Below are 9,837 nucleotides of genomic sequence, written 5' to 3'. Positions count from 1 at the left end.
CTTAAGTATTCCTCAGTAACTCCAAACTTCTCCAAGATGCTTCAGGTGCTGAATGCAGAAATCACTTCAATAAGTGTGGAGATAGCAGAATACAATAGTGACCTGAAACATACAAACTTTGTCCTCTGTGTGCTCTTTATAACCAAGGAACTACACTTACTAGAATGTGTAGACTTGAGATTCATGCCACAAGCAGGATTTTTTTAAGGTTTTTGCATTATTTCTGAAAATCTACATGAAGTTTGTTTCCTTTATTCTTTTTTGAGGTTCATAACTTTATTTGATAATTAACTGTTAGTTTCCATCTACAAAGACTGCAAGTTTTGAAAAGTGGTGACAGGTACCAGTAAATACAGCTTAACTGAGGAATCTTCATCCTTATTACATTTTTCTGGATAATCATACACGGATATGGAATAGAACATCCCCTACTTTTTTTTGGCACAGATGGCTTTATTGAGCCTACTGTCAATGTGAACATCTGGTGATCCAATCTCCTTCATGGCAAATTTCTGGATCTCCTTGAGTACCTGAGGGACACACTTCTTAAAGCCCACTCTATGGATGTGCTTGTGAATATTGATGGTGTACTTTCTGGTCATCACCTTGTTGATGGAAGAATTGACCTTCTCAGCACCCTTCTTTGCCAGGGCAATAGTGCCAGAACAGGCTCGAAAAAGATGTTTATTTACTTTAATGTCAATGCTTTTTGAGAGTTTTCTCAAGTCTATAAGTTGCATTTACTACCTTCTAAAGTTATTAGGGGCTTTGTTTTGTTTTCAATCTTTAAGCTTTACTGTTTTTCCCCCCCACCTTTACTGTCCTAGGAACCAAAATATCTCCAGTTTTTGTTTAAATAATGTCTTAATGGTTTTCTTTTCTCCTGTCCGCTTATATTTATCTTTCCATTCAAAAGCAAGGATCTCATTTCATTTGCACTACAATTATTAACTTCTTAAAAAACAACAACAAAAAAACCACTCAAAACAATTAGATAAGCATACCCTTTACAACCAAGGCTCCTTATAGTAAATTCGTAAGTGCTTTTTCAGTCAAACAAAATGAGAAACATTTTGTTTTTCTTTCTTGATCAAAATCTTATTATATTTTCCAAGTAATTTTCTCTTTCTCTCTTCCTTCTTCTTTTTTCTCTCTTGTCCTCTTAAGGAATACTTACCTTTTTTTGTCAGACAACTTCATTACAAATACAGAATTGAGTAGCCCACAAAAGCTTGAAATACTAAATGTCAGAGAAATAATCTGGAAACCAGATGATAGACAAAAGACTGGATGGAACCTAAGTTATCACAAATCTGTCCAAATAAATGGAACTAATGCTTGTCCAGATATCAAGATTTTCCACATCTTAACCAGTTTAACTAGCTATTTACCTGCCACTTTTGGAAAATTCTAATTTGCTAATAAGAAATTTACCTTAAGTTTTTCTGAAACCAACAAGTAACTACAATAATATCCTTCTATCAGACGAAGTTTCACATAACAAACATTTTATCAGCATAGACTTCCTTTAAAGTCATTTACTATTTTTCTCTAATCCCCTTGAAGTATGTTCCTGTCTGGATCATGCCTTTGTTCAGGCAGTTAATATTGTGCTATTTTATCATTTGTGTAGTCTGTCTATCCACATGGAAATTAAGTGCCTTGAGGAGAATTGTTTTGTTGATGATGCTAGTTACTTTCTAGTTAGCTCCAGCTCATGAAAACATTAGGCATAACAGCACGGAACTTTGTCTTCAAGATTTTATTTTTCTATTTGAATGCATTGCAATGATTATTGGATTAAATCCTTTGCATTTACTTTTGCCTTCTAGTTCAACCAACATGAAGTCATTGTCTAGCAATTATTATTCCATGGCAATCAATTCTAGGGAGCTCTAGTGGCCTAATGGAAACAAACTGTGCTGTAATCCTGACAGCATGTGGTTCAAGGCTACCAGCCGCTCTGCAGGATAACTTTGGACAATATTTTCCTGTGCAATTAACTGTGAAAACTCACCTGCGTGTCAGCTATCGGTCTGTTTCAACTCTACCACACAACAACAAACAACAATCAATTCTAGGATTATTTTCTTATTTTGTTTGCAATCTACAACGTATTCTGCATCTTTTGCCAAGACCACAATTCAAATGCATCTCTCTTCTTTTTCCATTATCTAGCTTTAATGAGATGATTGATATGACTGTGGTCTTCTGTTAGGTAAACTATAGACATCAGAATGACATCTTTGCATTTTAAAATTTTGAAGAAGTGTTTTTCAGCATATTTGTCCAGTGTAAAATGTAATCTTTTGTTTCTTGACTGCTTCCATGAGTACTAATTTTTGCTTTGAAAATAATAAAAAATATTGACAATTTTAATTTCTTGTTGATTTATCAAGATATTATCTAATTCGTCTTTTATTCTTTGTAAGATTAAGTACATTTCTATATACATGAATATTAGTATAACAATTTAGTAATGATATAAATTTTTGACTCCCTGCTTCAGAAAGATTGCTCTAAGGAGCAAAGATGGTTAAAGTTGATCTCACTTCCTTGGAGTATATTTTCAACTTTATCAACTCTAGTTACCCTTACTTCAAAACAGAGTTTTTTGTTCTTTTAGGAGTTCATAAGATATTCAATACTGTTCACCAACACCAAAATTCAAAGACATTGGCTCTTCTTCTGTCATCTTTACTCACCGTCCTATTTTCATATACATGTGAAGTAATGAAAATATGTCTTGGATCAGGTACACCTTAGTATCTAAACTGACATCTTGCTCTGCTGTACTTTAAAGAAGCCCTCAAAAGTACATATCCCCAATGCAACACATATTTTTATTTTATGACTGCTGCTACAATGGGTATTCATTGTAGATCCAAGTAAGATAAAATTGTTGTCAACTTCAACCTATATACACCTATGATGGTGTTGCATATTGGTCCAGTGGTGAGGATTTTTGTTATCTTGATGTTGAGATGTAACTCATATTGAAAGCTACAGTCTTTGATCTTCCACAGTAAATGTGTCTAGTTCTTTCACTTTCAGCAAGCAAGGTTGTGTCATCTGCATAATGCAGGTTGTTGAAGAGTTTTTCTCTGATCCTGATACTACATTTTTCTTCATATGATCCAATCTTGGTTTGCTCAGTATGTGGATTCAATATACAGGTCTGGAGAAAGAATACAGCCATAATACGGAACTTTCTGGATACAAAAGCAAGCAGTGTTCCTATGAGCTATCTGAATGACTGCTTCTTGGTCTGGACATGTTTCACATAAGCACAATTAAGTGTTTTGTAGTTGCCATTCTTCGCAATGCTAATCATAATTTGTTATGATCTATACAATCAAATGCCTTTGCACAATCAATACAATAAAAGCAAATATCTTTCTGGTATTCTTTGCTTTGATCCAAGACCCATCTGGCATCAGCAGTTATATTGTTTGTGCCATTGACCTCTTCATAATCCAGCTTGAATTTCTGGCAGTTTTCTGTTACTACACAGTTGTATCCATATTTTAAATAATTTTCCGCAAAATTTTACTTTCATTAGATTTGAATAATATTATTCAACCATTTGCACATTCTGTTCAATTTCCTTTTGTGGTAATAGGAACAAATATAGACCTCTTCCCATCATTTGGTCATGTTGTGGTCTTCCAGATTTGCTGAAAAAGCCTAATGAACACAACCAGGGTTTCATCTGTTTGTTGAAATATGTTAATTGGTATTCCATCAATGTTGTTATTGTTAAGCCTTTGAGTCATAGGCAACTCATAGTGACCCTATGAACTTTTGTTAATTTGTATAACTTTCTTTATTTCTCCAAGTTCTTAGGGCTTCCAGAGGCAAGCTATTTCGGAAGTGGCTGCCCCTCCTGCTTCCAAGCTTGTTTTAATAAGGGAGCTCCACCAGAAACTATCCACGATGGGTGACAAGCATCACATTTGACACATCAGGGTCACAGTGTTCAGCATCTCAGTCACCATGAGTTACCTCTGTACAGCAAATCGACAGACCAGTGCTATACCACCTATAATAAAGAATGTTTGACCAAAAACAATTAAAAACAGGCTTAAGGAACACAGATTAAAATCACCCACCTTTGGCTTGGTTATATCACTTTCTGTCCATTAGGCCAACTGAGCTCTTTTTGCCAGTGCCTTTGATGCCATTTGAACTTCCTCCCTCATTACTTTTGGTTCTTTATCATATGCTATTTCAAGAAATGGCTCTGTGTAAACCAATTATTTTCAGTAGAAAAAATGTGCATTACTTCCATCTTCTTTAGATACTTCCTGCCTCATTTGAAATTTTACTTATTTTCATCATTCAGAATTTCAACTATAAGTATGGATTTGTTGTTCATCTCTTCCAACTTGAGAAAAGCTCACTGTACTCTTTTCTTGTGGTTTTCTAACTCCTTGTCGTTGTTTTATTATGTGCCTTCGAGTTGCTTGCGACTCATAATGACCCTACGTACAACAGCCCTAAAACCTGCCCTATCCTGTGCCAAATTTACTGTCTTCAATACACCTACCCTCATTACCCCAGTCATTGTCTCAGTCTATCTCCTTGATGGTCTCCCTCTCTTTTTCCATCCCTCCACCCTACTGAACATGATATCCTTCTCGAAGGACCAGTCTCTCCTTGCAACATTCCCAAAATATATAAGATTAAGCCTCAGAATCTTTGCTTCCAGTCTGGCTTCACCCTCTAGGATGAGCCTGTTTTTTCTCCTAGCAGTCCACAGTATATTAAAAACTCTTCTCCAACACCACAGTTCAAAGGCATAAATTCTTTTTCTATCATCCTTAGTCATTGTCCAGCTCTCTGATGCATAGCCATCAATTGAGAAGACTGTGGCCTGGATCAGGAGCACCTTAGTCTCCAGACAGACATCATTGCTCTTCAGTACTCTAGAGAGGTCCCTGACAGCCACCTTCCCCAATGCAATTTGCCTCTTGATTTTCCTCTCCTTGCACATTTAATTATAATACTTTGCTTTGTTTCTGAGCTGCCTTTTGATCAGCTCTCTTACTTCAATTACCCTTCTCCTTATTTTAGCTTCTTTTTGTTTCACTGCAAATTTCAGAGTCTTTTCTCACATCCATTTTGGGGTTTGGGTTTTGTTTTTTTTTCCTCTTTCTTTTCTTTCTTTGTAATGACCTTTTAAATGATGAGCGATGGGTATGATGTATACTTCATTTCATGTGGTGTACACCTCACATCATATGATGAGTATCACTCTACTATGGATTGTTCTAGATCCTAACGGTGTAGAATGGCTTTTCTTCAAATAACAAGAACTTCTTTAACAAAATTCTGACAAAACTTTCATAACTCCTTTTTAAATTGTTTAGTAAAATGTTTCCCTGCCACCTAAGTTATTTTCATTTAAATCCACAGGCTTTCTGCTCTGTTATTTTGTCAGTATTTTGTTAATTTTACTTGCCCGTAATTTAACTAGGCCCCTGGATAGTACCAGTTGTTTGGATTGGTCTACAATTTAAAGGATGACAATTAAAACTCATCCAACACTGCCACAGGGGGGGAAAAGTCTTGCAATCAGATAAAGATTGAATTTTCAGCACAACCACAGGGGTTTCCAACAAGATCATAAAAGAGACAAACAGTGGCTACACCTTCTACAACAAAGACACCAGAATTCAAACTTAACCAATATGGATCATAATTCTGGAACACTGAATTTCACAGGAAATTATAAAGAAATAGTACAAATAATAACTGAAGAATAAATTGAAAGAAAATAAGAAGACAAGCAGATTGGTGAACTGTAAAAGACCCTGACACTGTATAGCCATTTTGAACATTTACAAGAAACTTTCTGATTGGAACAAAAGCAATGGCCACACGATTTTGACTGTCATCATGAAGTTATACAATTTCTTTCTATGCCTCATAACCCACCAGTGGAAAAGATGATAACTGTTCCCCTTACCTATCCTCTTAAGGACTGAGATTACTCACTTTCTGGTGGAATATGGTATCACACTATTGTGGATATTGCCCAGAGCAAACCAGCCCACATTTGGAGGTACAGCTATCAGAGAGTTGGACAATGGCTAAGGAGGATAGAAGGAGAATTGGTGCCTTTGAGCTGTGGTGCTGGAGAAGAGTATTGAGAATACCATGGACTGCTAGGAAAACAAACAGATTCATTATGGAAAGGGTTAAACCGGGCAGCTCCCCGGAAGCAAGGATTCTGAGGCTCCATCTAACATACTTTGGACATGTCATAAGGAGGGACTGGTCCTTGGAGAGAGACATCATGCTTGGCAGGGTGGAGGGACAGTGCAGGAGTGAAAGGCCCTCTATGAGTTAGATTGATTCAGTGACTGGGGTAATCAGGGTGGGTGTGTCAGAGACAGTACAATTGGCACAGGACAGAGCAGAGTTTATGGCTGTTGTACATAGGGTCTCTAGGAGTCGCAATTGACTCAACAGCACATAACAACAACAACAACAACAACAACAGTGACGGTGTAATCTGCTGTCCTTGGGTAGGTGATTAGCTTGCTACCATCTCCCGAACTTACACAAGCACCATCTCTAACATAGATTTTTATCCATGATGACCTGCTGGGTTGGCACTAATTGCCTTTGACGAGTTTCCTCTATTGACTTAGTGTTGAGGGCATTCATGCAGTATACTTTCTCTAAACACCTATGGGTTGGCATTTCCTGTTGCTGACCGAGCACTTACATGAATCTAATATCGTGCACATGGCACTCAACTTACTAAAGCTAGGGTGCCTGGCAACCCCTGATCTAGTCCCCCACCCACAACTTATCTCTTTGACTCAGAGAAACTGTATCTGACAAGGTGCCCTTGTAGATCTGGCACCTAGTGAGTATGAGCCTGACATTTTCTCATGGTGGTCTAGTGGTAAGGAGTTCCACTGCTAACCTGAAGGTGTGCAGTTCGAATCTAGCTGCTCTATTGTAGAAAAATGGGCCTCTAATGCAATTACTGTCTCTGAAAACCCACTGGAGAGTCAGCTTGGGTTAGTTCAGACTCAACTGTACGTAGCAACAAAACAATAAACACTGGCAAGGTATGTAATTTCTTACTGTGTGCCCTGCCTGCACCTATATCCTGTACTAAAAGAAATACCACTCTTAGCAGGACAGTTTGCCTCAGGCACTTCTGAGACCAGCAGAAACTCTAATCCTGCTGAGTGCACTAGTTCTGAACACTCCTTATATCAGGAAAGAGTGCATTCTGGATAGGTCATTACATCCTGGACATGTGCTGGGCTAGTGGAGACTCTTTCCAGAATGGGTATCCTGCCATCAGTCTCTGCTGAGGAAGGAGAAACTCCACCATACCGAAAGCCAAAATCTTAAACTTCTGGGCTGGCAGAAATTCTGTGCAAGTCCCCAACCAGATATTTTGCCTCCACCCACCTCAAGTGTAATGATCACAAATTGGTGCTCAGCGTTCAGTTCAGCTTCAGAGTTTTTCATGTCTTTTTTTCCTTCTTCTTTCACATTCCATATTTTTATCATTTTCCCTTTTTTATTTTTTCATGTCTTCATTTTCTTATTCTTTTTTTATCTTTTTTTCCTCCTTTCATTTCCTTTATATTTTGTACCCCTTTACTTTTTTTAATTTTTATTTTCAAGAGAATAGAAGTTCTTACCACTGAACTAGCGGGCAATATCATGATAAACTGAGAAAGTATTGAAACTGCCAGTGATTTCACCTTAATTGCATCCACAATCAACACCTTGAAAATCAGCAGTCACAAAGTCAGGAGACAAATTGCTTTGAGCGAGTTCAATGTCAGGGACCTCTCCAAAATGTTGAAAAGTATGAGGACTAAGAAGCATTTGATTCAAGTTATAGTCTTTTCCATTACTTGCTATGCATCTGAGAGCTAGACAATGAATAAGGATGACAGAAGAAGAACTGATACTTTGACTGTGTTGCTAGAAAACCATAGCTGCACAAAGAACAAATATGTCTTGGAAATCATGCAGAAAGAGTGCTCCTTGGTGACAAGGGGGATGGTAAAGCATCATCTCTCATAATTTGGACTTGTTAGAAGAGGCTATTACTTGGAAAGAGTTATCATGCTTGGAAAAGTAAATAGTGAAAGAGAGGAAGACCTTGAACAAGTTGGATTGGCACAGTGACTACAGCAATAATCCCAGATGTTTCCGATATGAGAAGGATGACAAGGGTAGAAGAAGGTTCAAATCTGTTGTTCATGTGGCTGGTATGAGTCATAATATACTCTATGGCAACTAACAACAACAATTAATGATATTTGTTTGGCATAATATTAAATGATCCAGGAAGCATTAAAAGAAGATAGAAAGAGTATAAAGAGTCACTGCACCAAAAAGAATTGTCTAACACAGAAGAATTTCATGAAACAATATTTGAGCAAGAGTCTATGGTGATGAAGGAAGAAGTTCAAGCTACTCTGAATGAATTGGCAAAAAACAAGGCCCTAGGCATTGATGGCATATTGACATATTTCAACAAATACTGCTCTCCAAGTTGTGCCAAGAAATGTGAGGACAACCACCTGTCCAACTAACTGGAAGAGATCAATATTTGTTCCCATTCCAAAAAAGGTGAGTCAACAGAGTGTGGAAATTATCAAACAATATCACTAATACCACATTCAAGCAAGATTCTGCTAAAGATTATCCAAAAATGGCAGAAACAGCACATCAAGAGAGAAATGCCAAATATAAAGGCTGGGTTTAAAAGAGGTTGTGGTACTAGGGCTATTGTGGCATTATACAGATAATATTAGATGGATTTTGTCTGAAGCAGAGAATGCAAGAGGAATGTCTGTGCTTCATTGGCTTTGAAAAGGCATTTGATTGTGTGGATCACAATACACTGTGGTTAACTCTGAGAAGAATGGGAATTCCAGAACACTTGATTGTGCTTATGCAAAAAGTATGCTTGGATCAGGAGACAGTCATCAGAACAGAACAAGGAAAGAGTACATGGTTTAAAATTGGGAAGGGCGTATGCCAGGGATGAGTCCTACCTCCATACCTTTTCAACCTATATGCAGAACAGTTCATCCAGGAGGCTGGGCTCTATGAAGGGGAGTGTGGCATCAAGATTGGAGGAAAACTCATCAACAGTCTGCGATATACAGGTGACACAACCTTGCTTGCTGAAACTGAGGAGGATCTGAAGCACTGCTGAATAAGGTTAAGGTATGCAGCCTTCAATATGGATTGAAGCTCAACATCAAGGAAAAGATTCTCACTTTTGGTCCAACTGGCAACAGCATGATAGACCGTGAAAAAAATTGGGATTAATAGTTTTAATTTGCTTGGCTCCAAAATCAACACTCATGATATCAGCAGTCAGGAAATCAAAAGATGGATTGCGTTAGGAGAGTCCACTGTCAAGGACATTTGTAGAGTACTGAAGAGCAACGATATCAGTCTGTAGACTAAGGTGTACCTGATCCAGACCATGGTCATCACAATTACTTGCTATGCATCAGAAAGTTGGACAATGACTAGGGATGATCGAAGGAGAATTTTGCCTTTGAGCTGTGGTGCTAGAGAAGAGTATTGAATATATCATGGATTACTAAGAGAACAAACAAGTTCATTCTGCAGAGGGTGAAACCAGGCTGCTCCTTGGAGGCAAAAACTGTGAAGCTCTGTATGGCATACTTTAGGCAGGTTGCAAGGAGGGCCCATTTCTTGGAGAGAGACATTATGCGTGGGAGAGTGGAGGGGCAGTGCAAGAGAGGATGATCTTTGATGAGATAGACTGATTCAATAGCTGGTGTTTTGTGGGTAGGTGTGTCAGAGACC

General features: G+C 37.9%; 1 pseudogene; it reads right to left on the bottom strand.

The window, feature by feature from the left end:
• Positions 1-287: 287 nt before the first annotated feature.
• LOC102858557 lies at positions 288-740 on the bottom strand (annotated as a pseudogene).
• Positions 741-9,837: the final 9,097 nt, after the last annotated feature.

This window comes from Elephantulus edwardii, unplaced genomic scaffold (assembly GCF_000299155.1).
Source record: "Elephantulus edwardii isolate Elephantulus edwardi_28Jun2011 unplaced genomic scaffold, EleEdw1.0 scaffold00197, whole genome shotgun sequence".
In the NCBI taxonomy this organism is placed as follows: Eukaryota; Metazoa; Chordata; class Mammalia; order Macroscelidea; family Macroscelididae; genus Elephantulus; species Elephantulus edwardii.
Note: the sequence above shows the minus strand (reverse complement) of the source record. Positions and strands in the feature narration are given on the sequence as shown.